The following is a 16,577-nucleotide window of genomic DNA, read 5'->3' on the forward strand; positions in this document are numbered from 1 at the left end:
ACCATGTGGGGAGACTACTCGATCCACCCCACCGCTACACACCACAGAAATTGCAGCGAAGCTGGTAGATATTGTGACGAAGTCACGAGATACAAATATTGTGGCTAGGCCACCAAAACAAATATATATATATATATGGCAAAGCCACCAGATTGCAGCGAGGATGCCAGATATTGTGACGAAGTCAGCAGAACAGATATATGTGGCGAGGCCACCAAATTGCAGCGAGGCTGCCAGAACGCTTCCTCCATCAATATAAACCCATGTCCCATGCAACAGAAATAATATGTCATGGCATACGCATATAGAAACAGAACATCATGCTTTTCAGAAAAAAGTAACCCTAGGGGTAAAATCGTAATTTTGCATGCATAAGTGTATTTCAGTAATTATGACCTACTGCTAAGGTTTCATGCTCATTCTAACGTTTACCAAGTAATCAAAAGTACTTACCTCGTCTTTTTACTAAAGTGGGCTCGTTGGCCCATTGGCTTGTTTTCGGCCCATTAAGTCTAAAAATACCGTTGTTTACGAGAATGCACACTCTGCACTCTAATCATCCAAATGCACCATATTCATTAACAACTGTCTCACGAGTGCTCGCACGCTCGCGAGTTCACAAAATACCAACGTTTCGGTATTTCGGCTTTTACCGATTCAGTCTAAGGGAGGGTGTCGTTTACACATCTGGTTGATGACGACTGATGAGGATATCTCCCATGCGATAATCCTACAATCGATCATTAACAATTAGACTTACGAATTAACGATAACTAACATAAATCCATGTCAACTAACCCAATCATCACACAAGTTAGTCATTTAAGCACGAGGGGTAAAATAGTCATTTAACACCCTAGGGGCAAAATGGTAATTTTACCCCACAAGGGTATCTCGGTAATTCTACCCTACAGGGGTATTTCGGTATTTCTACCCTACAAGGGTATTTCGGTAATTCTATCCTACAGTGGTATTTCGATAATTCTATCTTACAGGGATATTTCGGTAATTCTACAACTTATCCACTTGGGCCTACGGACCTATTGGGACCACATGGCCCATTCCAGCCCATCGCGGCCCAAAATAGCCGTCCTACTGCTAGAGTAATGAGGAATACACACCTGTTAGGAGACTGCAGTTAATCCGCGCTCCAAACACTCTTAGTTGACGCCCAACCCAAACGAACACGTCACAAAGCGAAAGGGATCAGCCAAGAAGGGTATGCCTACTCTCTTCATGGTTTGCTTTATTTAAAGCCAGATCTCCATCTACTCTTATGTTAGCTTCCCGATGTGGGATCCCTCCATCACCAGAGTTTAAAACCAACACCACTTTTGCCATCCTAACATAGCAAAATAATCAACCTTTGCGTGCCAAGGGATTTGAACCATAGTCCTCTCACGTGGCAACTCACGCCACCACCACTAGGCCATCAACTCATTTGTGTCATAAATCCAGCACATTAAACTTTAAAGCGCACCTACTTGCTTCCAGATTTATTGAAAAGAAAAAAAACCAAAATATAATGCAAGAGCCAAGACTTGAACCTTAGATCCCTTGCTTCCTCTATGGCATCACTTCCTTGTCCCCTAAGTGGCACCACCTTGCCACTACACCATACTTCTTTTTGTGTCATCTTTTACCCCTTTACTCTTAAAAGCCCAAACGCCAATTGCATCACCTATTCATAAAATTAAAATTCCAAAAGACTACCACGGATTTAACTTATGATTGGGCCTTCCAAAGGCCCACTAACCTACTAAAATATATATATTAACCAACCAGAATACACACAAATTTTAAAAAATCACAGAAACACAGAAAACCCAAAAATTGGGGCATTATAACTCTACCCTCCTTAAAGAAATTTCATCCTCAAAATTTTACCTGAATCAAATAGATGAGGATATTGTTGACGCATCGCCACTTCTGGCTCTCAAGTAGCTTCCTCTCTGCCATGATTACACCATAGCACCTTTACTAGCGGAACTGATTTCCTCCTCAAAATCTTAACATCTCGATCCAAAATCTGCACAGGTTCTTCCCCAAAAGTCAAGTCTATTTGGACCTCGATCTCTGCAACCGGCACAACAAGAGTAGGGTTAGAATGATACCACCTTAACATGGAGACATGAAAGACATCATGAATCCTACCCAACTCTGGAGGTAGCTCCAACTGATAAGCCACTGGACCCACTCGCTTAAGAATCCAATAAGGCCCAATAAACCGCGGACTTAACTTGTCTTTCCTCCCAAACCTTAATATTTTCTTCCAAGGTGAAACCTTCAAGAAGACCATATCACCCACAGAGTACTCAATTTCCTTGCACTTCAAATCTGCATATGACTTCTGTCTATCAGATGCTTCCTTCAATCGGTCTCTAACCAACTTGACCTTATCCTCAGTATCTACCACCAAGTCAGGTCCAAGAACCTGTCATTCACCCAACTTGGTCCAACAACTAGGTGTACGACATCTTCGCCCATACAATGCCTCATAAGGAGCCATTCGAATACTTGCCTGATAACTGTGGTTGTATGCAAACTCTGCCAACGGTAAGTAATCCTCCCAATTGCCTCGAAAGTCGATAACACATCCCCTCAACATGTCTTCCAGAATCTGAATAACCCTTTCCGACTGACCATCAGTCTGAGGATGAAAGGCTGTAATAAAGTTCAACCGCGTACCCAACGCCTCTTGCACCTTTTTCCAAAACCGAGATGTGAATCTAGGATCTCGATCAGAAATAATCGACACTGGCACTCCGTGAAGTCGCACTATTTCCGCCACATACAATTTTGCTAACTTCTGAAGTGAATAATCAGTGTGGACATGTATGAAATGAGCAGATTTGGTCAACCTATCCACAATTACCCAAATCGAGTCATTCTTCGACGGTGTCAAGGGTAACTCACTCACAAAATCCATGGTTACCCTCTTCCACTTCCAAAGTGGTACTTTCACTGGCTGCAAAAGTCTGAAAGGTAATTGATGTTCAGCTTTCACTTGCTGACAAGTCAAACATTTTCCCACAACTTCCGTTACCTCTCGCTTCAATCCAGGCCACCAATACAACTCCTTTAAGTCGTGATACATTTTACTCCCTCTAGGATGCATAGCACACAGACCTCCATGAGTTTCTTTCAGAATTGCTTACCTCAAGTCAGAGTCCTTCGGAATACAAACTCTACCTCGGTAACACAAAACTCCCTCACTGTTCAGTCCAAACTCAGAAGTATCCCCATTCTTAGCCTGTCGGAATCGAGAAACCAGGGACTCATCCTTTCAGCAGAGACAACATGCCCCAAGAAAGTTACCTCTCTCAACTAGAACTCACACTTACTGAATTTCGCATAAAGCTCTTTCTCCCTCAACACTTGCAGCACAATACGAAGATGCTCATTATGCTTCTCCTTAGTTTCAGAATAAACCAGAATATCATCGATAAAGACGACCACGAATCGATCCAAGTATGGCTGGAACACTCTATTCATCAAATCCATAAATGCCGCAGGTGCGTTCGTCAACCCAAATGGCATAACCAAGAACTCATAGTGACCATACCGAGTTCTAAATGCCGTCTTGTGAATATCCACCTCCTTAACCCTCAACTGATGATACCCAGATCGAAGGTCAATCTTGGGAAATACTGAAGCTCCTCTAAGTTGGTCGAATAAATCATCGATTCTCGGTAGTGGGTACTTGTTCTTAATCGTCAGTTTATTCAATTGTCGATAATCGATGCACATCCGCATTGACCCATCTTTCTTCTTTACGAACAACACTGGTGCTCCCCACGGAGACACACTTGGTCTAATGAAGCCTCTATCCAATAACTCTTAAATTTGGGCTTTCAGCTCCACCAACTCTTTCGGTGCCATCCTATAAGGTGCAATGGACACCGGTGCCGTTCCAGGCAACAAGTCGATTCCAAACTCAACCTCTCAGTTCAGGGGCAAACCTGAAAGCTCCTTTGGAAAAACATCTTGAAAATCCTTGACGGTTCTAATTTTATCCACTGTCAGATTGTAATATCCCGAATTAGGGCCTAATCGGAATAGTGGTTTCGTGACCACAAATTTGAGATAGAAGTAATTATTTTATAATTATTTTGATGTTTATGATATGATTGCATGACTGTGTAAAATTTCGTGATAAAATCTTATGCCTAAAGTGTTTAAATTGAAATTAGGGACTAAATCGAATAATTTGCAAAACTTGCATTCTAGGAGTTTTTAGTATGAAATTGTTTTGGAATATTAATAAGGAGGTCTTAAATAGCAATTTGACCAATTTCTAAGTCTATGGACAAAAATTTGACATGGATGGAATTTTTGGAAAGTTTAGTAGTAAGGGCATTTTGGTCATTTAGTTATTAAAATGAATTAAAAATAAAGTTAAAAGCCAATTTTTCTCCATCTTCTTCATTAGGCTGAAATTTCAAGGTTTCTCCATAGTTAGGGTTTGTTTCAAGCTTCCAAGCTCCATAGTAAGTGATTCCAAGCCCTGTTTTTAATGTTCTTTACATTTTTGGAATCCCGGTAGCTCGATTAAGCTTATGCTAGCAATAATTCAACCTAGGGTTCATATTTGGAAAAATACCCATAGGTTAAATTTGTGTATTTTGGTGTTTTATGATAGAATATGAGGTTTTAAATTATGTTAGACAACTTGTACTACTCGGTTTTAAGCGAAAACAAGTAAAAGGGCTTAATCGGTAAAAATACCTAATAGTCATAAGTACATGTTAGAGTGTGAATTTGATGTTGCCATAGAAGGGAAAAATGATCAGCATGTCATAAAACATAAGAATAAGGGATGAAGTTTAATTCCCGAGCCTAGGGGAAAAAGTGTAATTATGTAAAAATTTAAGGGCAAAAATGTAATTTTTCCAAAGTTCGTATTAAATGCTGTTTTGATGAATGCATGTATTAAATAAGATTAATTTGGCATTATAGATCAAGAGAAACGGGATTCAAGCCGCGATCGAGGGAAAAATAAAGTTTACGAAGAATAGGCTCGATTACTAATAATTTTGTACCGAGGTAAGTTCATGTGTAAATGTAGTAACATAATTGTCATTTTAAGCAATTTAATGTATATGATATGATGCTGATTATTATCATGAAATATTATGCTTTGTGGTTATTGTTGAATAATATGTAATTATGTGTATTAGTTGATGAGTATGAACTATCACCGAAGTATCGATTTCGATATTCCGTGGAAGACGGAAAAGATGTGTGATCGAGGAAAACGCCCGTTTGAACCTTGGGAATAGATTAGAATACAAGTGACATGTCACTAGGATGGTTGAGTTCCGAACTCGTTGAGTTGAGTCCGAGTTCGTGAGATGTAACTAGGCATCCAAGCTCGTTGAGTTGAGTCCGAGTTCACTTATGGATGCGAATGCCCGAGCTTGTTGAGTTGAGTCCGAGTTCACTTATGGGCGGGTTACATGGTAGCTTGGCTACATAAGTTCCGCAGGCTATTGAGTTTGTCTAGCTGCGGGTATGGCTCTTATGTTCATGAAATCTGTGTATTCGAATTATATTCTGATATGTTCAACGGATGAATCTTAAGTGAATAAGGAGAAGGCCTAAAACGAAGATGACATGTTGGTAAGTGTGGTAAATGAGAAAATTTGACAGGTATGTGCTTAAACCCTCGGGTTGAAAACTTGGTATGATGAAATCGTAGAAAGCTATTAAATGTAAATGAAACATGAATGCCTTGGTGTTGTTTATACAAATGATGTTTTATGTGAGATTGTGTGATTATGTTACTTACTATTTGCATGTGAACTTACTAAGCATTTGTGCTTACTCCCTCCTTTTCTTCATTGTAGTTTTGACAAGCCGGCTTGAGAATCGGGATAGGTCGAAGACTCGTTCACACTATCCGAAGGCTTAAATTGGTAAAATGGCTTGTGTATTTTGAATGTGGCATGTATGGCAAAACACTCACTTTGTGTAATTGATCTTATGATATGGCTATGGTTTGGTAAGAAAAGGGTTTGTAAATGATTAGCCATTGGGATGGCCAATCTAAGTCATATTTGATGTTATGTATGTTTAAAATGCTATTTAGTGCATGAAAATCCTTAGTAAAGTCAAATTTGCCATAAAATAGAATCTCTCAGCAGCAGTAATGTAAATTTGGAAAATTACTAAAAATAGTATAAATTTAATGAGTAAGTTATGAAATTGAATCTTAATGAGTCTATTTTCATATGGATTGAACAAAACAGGTATATGAATTATATTTTATGAGATATTTGAATTTTTGTGAAACGGGGCCAGAGTGATTTTTGGATACCCTTTTCTAATTTTAAAAATTCATCACAAATTGTAAAAATATAATTAGAAATCATAACGTATATGTACAGATTCCTTATTGAGTCTAGTTTTTAGAGAAACAAACTTCATAGTCATTGAAATTCTGTACAGAGAGATATCTGATTCGTAATATACAGATGTCAGAGCAGTCAAACCCTAAAATAGGGGAGACTTTAACTAATAAACTGTACTAATTGGCTTGAGAAAAAATTCTAGAAAAAAAATTAGTAAATAGATATATGAGTCTAGTTTCAGGGAAACTTCATAGAATTGGATTTCAAGTTTTGTAACTCAAGATATCAATTTTTATGCGACTGTGACGCAGATTGCTAGCTTGACTGGAAATTTTAAAATTAAATTGTTTGAGCTGTTTAAGTAATCAATTAAGTCTGTTAACACCTCGTGTTCGACTCCGGCGACGGTCTCGGGTACTGGGTGTTACATTTGGTGGTATCAGAGTAGGTTTAGTCAGTTATCGGACTAATGTGTTGTATGTACGGGTTTTGCTAAACATTCCATATATATATTGTGATAGTGTGACGACTTTTGACCTTTTAAATGATTTTTTTTATAGTAAATGGATCCCGATCCAGTTGCGACTGATGATGTAGAGAGTAATGCACCAGCTCTGGCTGAAGGGGCGGTGCCAACTGAAAATCCACCTCCTACTGTTGGTCAAGGAGGAGGAGAAGGGGCTCGGGAAGCCTTTCTCCATATGATGAGTGCCTGGTATACTGAGTTCGTTCGTACGAACCCGAATGCACAACCTCCCCCACCTCCCTCGATTCCTCAACCTGTACCCCCGATGCCACAAGGTGTAGATCTGATGAAATTTCACATAACTCCAGTTGACGGAATCCGTAAACAAGGGGCCGAAGAATTCAGGGCAAATATTGATGATGATGTCGAGAAAGCAGAGTTTTGTCTCGAGAATTCTATTCGAGTATTTGATGAATTGTCTTGTATACCTGAGGAATGCTTGAAATGTGCTATATCCTTGTTGAGGGATTCAGCTTATCAGTGGTGGAAGACATTGATTTCAGTAGTATCAAAAGAGAAAGTAACTTGGGAGTTCTTTCAAGAAGAATTTCGGAAGAAATATATCAGTGAAAGATTTATTGATCAGAAGCGTAAAGTGTTTCTTGAATTAAAGTAGGGGAACATGACAGTTACTGAATACGAAAGGGAGTTTGTCAGGTTGAGTAAGTATGCTAGAGAATATATTCCTACAGAATCTAAAATGTGCAGACGATTTAAAGACGGACTCAATGAGGACATCAAAGTATTTGTTGGGATTCTTGAATTAAAAAAATGGTAGTATTGGTTGATCGAGCTTGCAAGGCTGAAGAACTACTTAAAGAGAAGAAAAAGGTAGAGGCTGAGACTAGAAATTGGAAGAAAAGACTGATGAGCAGTTCATTCTCACAGCAATCTAAAAAATCTAGAAATATGAATTCTCGTTCACAGGTTTCGGCTGGACAATCATATGGAAATTCTAAGAAGCAAAATGTGGGTCCTAAATCTCAGACTACTTCTGCGGCTAGTGTGGGAAATACGAGATTTGTTAAGCCTGAGTGCCAGCGATGTGGCAGAAATCATTTTGGCCCATGTAGAGCGAATGAATGTTTTCGGTGTGGTTCTCCGGATCATTTTATTAGAGACTGCCTAGAGAGAGCTGAGAAAGAAAATTTTCAGAATGTAAAAGCTAGTGGTGCAGACTCGAGGGGAAGATATTCAAGAAAAGTTGGAAATGAAGCAAGCAGCAAAAATGTAGCCAGAGATTCAGCAGCTAAATCTGAAGCAAGGGCTCCAGCTAGAACTTATGCTATAAAGGCACGTGAAGATACTTTATCACCCGATGTGATTACTGGTATATTTTCTCTTTATGATGTTAATGTTATTGCTTTGATTGATCCTGGTTCTACTCATTCATATGTATGCATGAAACTGGTGTCTAGTATGAATATACCTATTGAGAACATAGAATTTATGATTAGAGTGTCGAATCCGTTAGGCAAATGTGTGATAGTTGATAAAGTATGCAAGAAATGCCCTTTAATGATTCGGGGTCATTACTTTCTGGCCAACTTGATGTTGTTGCCGTTTGATGAATTTGATGTTATTTTGGGAATGGATTGGTTCACATTGCATGTTGCTATAATAAATTGCAAAGAAAAGGTTATAGAATTAAAGTGTGAAAGTGGTGAAATTCTGCGGGTTGAACCAGACAAATCAGAGGCATTATCGAGTATGATTTCTTCGATGTCGGCTCAGAGATATTTGAGAAAGGGTTATGAAGCTTATTTGGCGTATGTAATTAATACAAAAGAAGTTGAAAAGAAAGTTGAATCAGTGCCAGTTGTGTTTGAATTTGCGGACGTATTTCCAGAAGAATTGCCGAGTTTGCCTCTAGTCAGGGAAGTAGAATTTGGTATTGATTTGATACCGGGAACAGCTCCGATCTCGATTGCTCCATATAGAATGGCACCAGCAGAGTTGAAAGAATTAAAGTCACAGTTGCAAGAGTTGACTGATAAAGGCTTTGTGAGACCGAGTTTTTCACCTTGGGGTGCTCCCGTGTTATTTGTGAAAAAGAAGGATGGTTCTATGAGATTGTGTGTTGACTATCGATAGTTAAACAAGGTGACAATCAAAAACAAGTATCCGTTGCCAAGAATTGATGATTTGTTTGATCAGCTAAAATGAGCGACATGGTTTTCAAAGATTGACTTGAGATCTGGGTATTACCAGCTGCGAGTAAAAGAGTCGGATGTGCCTAAAACTGCTTTTAAACAAGGTACGGTCATTATGAATTTTTAGTTATGCCATTCGGGTTGACAAATGCTCCAGCTGTGCTTATGGATTTAATGAATCGCATATTTCGGCCATACTTGGACAAATTTGTTGTGGTGTTTATAGATGATATTTTAATTTATTCAAAAGATGAGACAGAGCATGCTGAGCATTTGAGGATAGTTTTGCACACTTTGAAAGATAAGCAGCTGTATGCTAAGTTTAGTAAAAGTGAATTTTGGCCCCGGGAAGTTGGATTTTTGGGTCATATTGTTTCAGGTGATGGTATACGGGTTGATCCTAGTAAGATTGCAGCCATTGTTGATTGGAAACCACCGAAAAATGTAACCGAGGTTAGAAGTTTCTTAGGGTTAGCTGGGTATTATCGGCAGTTTGTAAATGGATTTTCTATAATTGCTACTCATGTGACTAGACTACTCCGAAAGAATGTTAAATTTGAATGGACGGAAGAATGTCAACAGAGTTTTGAAGAATTGAAAAAGTTATTAACTGAAGCACCAGTGTTGGTACAACCCGAATCAGGTAAAGAATTTGTGGTGTATAGTGATGCTTCTCGAAATGGCTTAGGATGTGTACTTATGCAAGAAGGAAAAATGGCGGCTTATGCTTCGAGGCAATTTAAATCTCACGAAAGGAATTATCTGACTCATGATTTGGAATTGGCTGCTATAGTGTTTGCTTTGAAGATTTGGCAAAATTATTTGTATGGTGAAAAGTGTCGAGCATATACCGACCACAAAAGTCTTAAGTACTTGATGTCACAAAAAGACTTAAATTTGAGACAGCGAAGATGGTTGGCGTTATTGAAAGATTACGAGCTTGTTATTGATTACCATCTGGGAAAAGCGAATGTGGTTGCCGATACTTTAAGAAGAAAATTGCTATTTGCTTTGAGAACTATGAACACTCGGTTAAAGATATCAAATGATGGTTTGATTCTAGCAGAGTTAAGAGCAAGACCGATATTTTTACAAGAGATTTCTGAAACTCAGAAAAATGATCAAGATTTGCAAGCCAAGAGAAAGCAGTGTGAAGCTGATACGGGATCAGATTTCAGAATCAGTTCTGATGGTTGCTTGATGTTTAAAAATCGGATTTGTGTACCGAAAAATGATGAGTTGATTCAAAAGATTTTTCATGAAGCAAATAATGGTTGTTTGGCGGTTCATCCGGGCAGTACGAAAATGTATAATGACTTGAAGAAAATGTACTGGTGGAGTGGAATGAAAAGAGATATTTCTAAGTTTGTATCAAAGTGCTTAGTTTGTCAACAAGTGAAAGCTAAACACCAAGTACCTTCGGGATTACTCCAGCCTATCATGGTTCCTGAAAGGAAATGGGATTGGATTACTATGGATTTTATATCAGGGTTGCCGTTAACTCTGGGGAAGAAAAATGCCATCTGGGTATTAGTTGACAGACTGACTAAATCGCCTCATTTTATTCCGGTACGTACGGATTATTCTCTTAATAAGTTGGCTGAATTGTATATCCGTGAGATTGTTAGACTTCATGGAATACCTTTGTCAATCATTTCGGATAGAGATCCGAGATTTACTTCACAGTTTTGGCAAAAGTTGCAAGAGGCATTAGGTACAAAGTTAAATTTTGGCACTGCCTTTCATCCACAAACTGTTGGACAATCAGAGAGAGTAATTCAGATTCTTGAAGACATGCTCAGATGTTGCGTATTGGAATTTCAAGGTAGTTGGGAAAGGTACTTACCGTGGGTAGAATTTGCTTATAATAATAGTTATCAAACGAGTTTGAAGATCGCACCTTATGAAGCATTGTATGGTCATATGTAACACCCCGAACCCGAAACCGACACCGGAGTCGAACACGAGGTGTTAACTGACTTTAACCCCTTATAAAATTTATTTTCCAGACACTGCCCAATCTGTGTACTAGTCGTTTTAAAAATCATATCTTGAGTTTCGTAACTCGAAAATCAGTTTCGTAATTTTTCCCAGAAACTAGACTCATGTGCCCATCTATGTATTTTTTTCTAGAATTTTTGGTCGGGCCAATTAGTACAGTTTATTAGTCATGTACTCAAGACACTTACCCGATCCGCTGTCCGCGATCGACTCAATAGTGTCGCACACATAGTGTCCATAATGATTTACGAATGTATATTGAGTCCGCACACTCAGTGCTATATAATCGACTCGCACACTTAGTGCTACGTAATCAAATCGCACACTTAGTGCTACATAGTCAAACTCGTACACTTAGTGCCGCATGGTCAATTCGCACACTTAGTGCATCATATTCATTTCGCACACTTAGTGCAACATAGTCAAATCGCACACTTAGTGCTGTACAATTTAATCCCGCGCACTTAGCGCCAATCTCATGGTCATAAATGGTTATACCCGCACGTTTAGTGCCGAGATCAACAACTCAGTACATCTTACCTCTTTTCTTTTCATTCAACAATTTCATCATCACATACGTACATGCATATATATATATGTATATTTATTCATTCCATTCAGCATCAATACATAAACATTATGACCATTTGAAATAATACCAACTACATGCTTAATGACTTACCTCGTGTTGGGTAAGACGGTTCCAACTCGGCTACTCGATGACCTTTTCTTTGCCTTTGCTCGATTCACCTCCTTTAACTCCTTGAGCTAAATCAAACAAATTTAACTTGTTAAAGTCTCATTTTGCTAGCTTATGGCCGAATATGACAAGGAGTTTGATGGGTCATATGGCCACCCTTTTAGCTCAAATGCACAATGGTCATATGCATTTTTAATCACATCAAATGATTCAATACAATTCACTCGAACATCAAAGAGAACCTCAAGGTACTTAGTTCATATACACATTAGACATTAGAGTCACATATGTACGAATTCACGAATCGAATTCGACATATTAGCTAATTTTCCCTTTAGCCGAACCTTCTAAGTCAAGATAAAGCCATCAACATGCTTACCTTTGGCCGAACATACACATCAACTTAGGTGCTCATTTATGTGGCCGAACACACACATGTCTATGTTAAGGCCGATTGCAACACTCAATACATTCTACAAGTATGGACACTTGCATTGACTAAACACCATTTCTATTATTTTTACTCCAAAGCTGAATGCCTCTCAAGCCCTAAGCTCATGATCCTTTCATCATTAAGCAAGTGTTATAGCACAACTAACATCCATTTTCAATTTGAACACCAACATAAAAATATTAAACATGAAAATCCATAGCCGAAACCTATACATGACATTACTCATTCCACCCATCGAAACAATATTTGTTCAAGACATCAAGCATTTTTATTTGGGTATTACCTATATGAGCATTTAGAATTTATATTTTTAGCAAGATCAATTTCTTTCCTCAACACATTCTTCATCAAAACTTAAAGGAAGTAACCAAATTTCCTTCTTTAATAGCCATAGCCGAATGCTCCATCCATCCATCAAAGTTAAAAATTTAGCATGGTCTAAGTAAGAACCATGATAATTAACCTAAAACAAGCTAAAATTTCCCAACTTTAACACAATATACTAACCTTATTAAGCATTCAAATGGCCGAAAGTTCTTTGCCCCTATTCCTTCCTTCAATTCGGCCAAGAAGACAAGGATGAAACCTTTTTTCTTTTTTTTTCATTTGCTTTCTTTTTATTCTTTTCTTTTATTCATTAAATCCCACAACCCAATATCAATTTCACAAATATATTGCCCATCATCAACCCACCTTGGCCGGCCACTATAAGGAAATTGGGCAATTTGACATGCAAGTCCACCTTTGTGTTGACATGCACTAATAAGCCCTTTAAAATTAGCCTATCATATTTTGCCATATCTCATGTTGATCCCTATTTAATAATTCCTCATGAAATTGGCGAAATTAGGGAATGAAACTTCCACATATGCATGTACACACATAATAAACGTAGAATATAACAATTAATTATTTTCATAACTCGGTTTTGTGGTCCCGAAACCACTTCCCGACTAGGGTCAATTTTGGGCTGTCACAACTCTCCCCCACTTAAGAAATTTTCGTCCCCGAAAATCTTACCGGTAAATAGGTTTGGGTATCGTTCTTTCATCGAGCTCTCGGTTTCCCAAGTAGCTTCCTCGATCCCGTGTTTGAGCCATAACACTTTTACTAGGGGAACTCTTTTGTTTCGCAACTCCTTCACTTCACGAGCTAGGATACGCATCGGCTCTTCTTCATAACTCATATCAGCCTGAATTTCAACCTCCGACGGACTAATTATGTGCGAAGGATCAGATCTATAGCGCCGAAGCATCGAAACATGAAAGACGTCGTGAATCTTTTCAAGTTCAGGGGGCAAAATCAATCTATATGCAACCGGCCCCACTCGTTCGGAAATTTCGTACGGCCCAATGAATCTCGGGCTCAACTTGCCTTTACGGCCAAATCTGAGTACCTTCTTCCAAGGTGACACTTTAAGAAACACTTTATCTCCCACCTGATATTCAATGTCCTTTCGTTTTAAATCCGCATACGATTTTTGACGATCTGTGGCTACCTTCAGACTTTCGCGGATTACCTTTACTTTTTGTTCGGCATCTTTAATCAAATCAACTCCGAAAATTTTACTTTCACCAAGCTCGGTCCAAAACAATGGCGTACGGCATTTACGACCGTACAAAGCCTCATAAGGTGCCATCTTAATACTTGATTGAAAACTATTGTTGTAAGCGAATTCAATCAAAGGTAGATACCGTTCCCATGAACTACTGAACTCGAGGATGCAACATCTCAACATATCCTCAAGTATCTGAATTATCCGCTCGGATTGACCATCGGTTTGGGGGTGAAAAGCGGTGCTAAAATGTAGCTTGGTACCCAAAGCTTCTTGCAATTTCTTCCAAAATCGTGAGGTAAATCTCGGATCTCTATCCGACACGATAGAAATAGGTACTCCATGTAATCTCACAATCTGAGAGACATACAATTCGACTAGTTTATCCAATGAAAGATCCGTACGCACGGGGATAAAGTGAGCCGACTTAGTCAGCCTATCAACAACAACCCAAATCGCATCCTTCTTACTTGCGGACAATGGCAGTCCGGACACAAAGTCCATTGTGACTCGGTCCCATTTCCACTCGGGTATCATGATCGGCTGAAGTAACCCTGAAGGCACTTGATGTTCCGCTTTCACTTGTTGACATATTAAACATCTCGAAACAAAGTCGGAGATGTCTCGTTTCATACCATGCCACCAAAACCGACGTTTCAAGTCGTTGTACATTTTCGTGCTCCCCGGGTGAATTGACATTCGACTACAATGGGCTTCGTTCAGAATCATCGGAATGAGTTCCGAATTCCTTGGAACACACAAACGACTTCTAAACCTCAAACAACCATCATCATCAATCTGAAACTCCGATTCCTTGTTCGGAACACACTCAGCTCGTTTTGCAACCAATTCATCATCGACTTCCTGAGCTTTAAGAATTTGATGAGTCAATAATGGTTTGGCTTTTAATTCAGCTACTAACACATTGTCAGGTAGAACAGACAAGTGTACATTCATCGCTCGCAAAGCAAACAGTGATTTCTGGCTTAAGGCGTCCGCAACCACATTAGCCTTTCCCGGGTGGTAATCAATGACAAGCTCGTAATCTTTCAACAACTCAAGCCAACGTCTTTGTCGCAGATTCAAGTCTCGTTGAGTCATCAAATATTTGAGACTTTTGTGATCCGAAAACACATGGCACTTCTCACCAAACAAATAATGTCGCCATATTTTCAATGCAAACACAATGGCGGCTAGTTCGAGATCATGGGTCGGATAATTTCTCTCGTGTGGCTTCAATTGTCTTGACACATAGGCCACAACTCGACCTTCTTGCATCAATACGCAACCCAACCCAAGTAGGGATGCGTCACTATAAATGACAAACTCTTTACCCGATTTGGGTTGCACCAAAATTGGAGCTTCAGTCAAATGAGTTTTCAGTTGATCGAAGCTTTTCTGACATTTCTCCGTCCATTCGAACTTAACATCCTTTTGAAGTAGCTTCGTCATTGGTGTGGCTATCATCGAGAAACCTTTGACAAATCATCGGTAATAACCGGCGAGCCCTAGAAAGCTCCGGACTTCGGTAACATTTCTCGGAGGCTTCCAGTTAAGTATGGCTGAAATTTTGCTCGGGTCAACTCGAATACCCGATGCGGATACCACATGACCCAAGAAGCTAACCTCTCTTAACCAGAACTCACACTTACTGAACTTAGCATATAACTGCTTATCCCGCAAAATTTGCAACACTTGCCTCAGATGCTCAGCATGTTCGGTCTCATCTCTTGAATAGACCAAGATGTCATCAATAAACACAACTACGAACCGATCCAAATACGGCCTGAAGATCCGATTCATCAAATCCATAAACACCGCAGGGGCATTAGTGAGCCCGAACGGCATCACTAAGAACTCGTAGTGACCGTACCTCGTTCTGAAAGCAGTTTTGGGTACGTCCGAATCTCGAATCCGCAACTGATAATAACCCGATCTCAAATCTATCTTTGAAAACACCGATGCTCCCTTTAATTGATCGAACAGATTATCAATACGCGGTAACGGATACTTATTCTTTATCGTCACTTTATTCAGTTGACGATAGTCAATGCACAACCTCATGGTTCCGTCCTTCTTTTTCACGAACAATACTGGTGCACCCCAAGGTGAGAAACTCGGTCGAGCGAAACCTCTATCCGTCAATTCTTGCAACTGAGCTTTCAACTCTTTTAACTCGGTTAGTGCCATACGATACGGAGCGATCGAAATTGGCGTAGTTCCAGGTACAAGCTCAATACCAAACTCTACCTCCCGAACAGGTGGCAAACCCGGTAACTCTTCAGGAAAAACATCTGGGTATTCACAAACCACCGGCACCGATTCAGGTTTCTTTTCTAACTCCTTGTCATCAAGTACATACGCGAGGTATGCTTCGCACCCTTTCCTTACATATTTCTGGGCCAACATTGCTGATATTACAGCTGGCAACCCCCTTAAGTCCGCAGACTCAACTCGGATTATTTCGTTATTTGCGCACCTCAAATCGATAGTCTTGCTTTTGCAATTCACAACCGCATCATGCGCGGTTAACCAATCCAAACCAAGAATAACATCAAACTCGTCGAACGGCAAAAGCATCAAATCGGCCGGAAAACAGGATTCTCAGATTATTAGAGGGCATCTCTTACACACTTTATCAACAAGTACGCATTGACCCAAAGGGTTTGATACTCGAATTACGAGCTCAGTAGACTCAACAGGTAGAGTCTTACTGGTTGCTAAGGTTTCGCATACATATGAATGAGTAGAACCAGGGTCAATCAATGCAATCACATTAGTATCAAAGAGAGTGAAGGTACCAGTGATGACATCGGGGGAGGATGCCTCCTCTCG

Source organism: Gossypium hirsutum, chromosome A13 (assembly GCF_007990345.1).
Source record: "Gossypium hirsutum isolate 1008001.06 chromosome A13, Gossypium_hirsutum_v2.1, whole genome shotgun sequence".
Taxonomy (NCBI): Eukaryota; Viridiplantae; Streptophyta; class Magnoliopsida; order Malvales; family Malvaceae; genus Gossypium; species Gossypium hirsutum.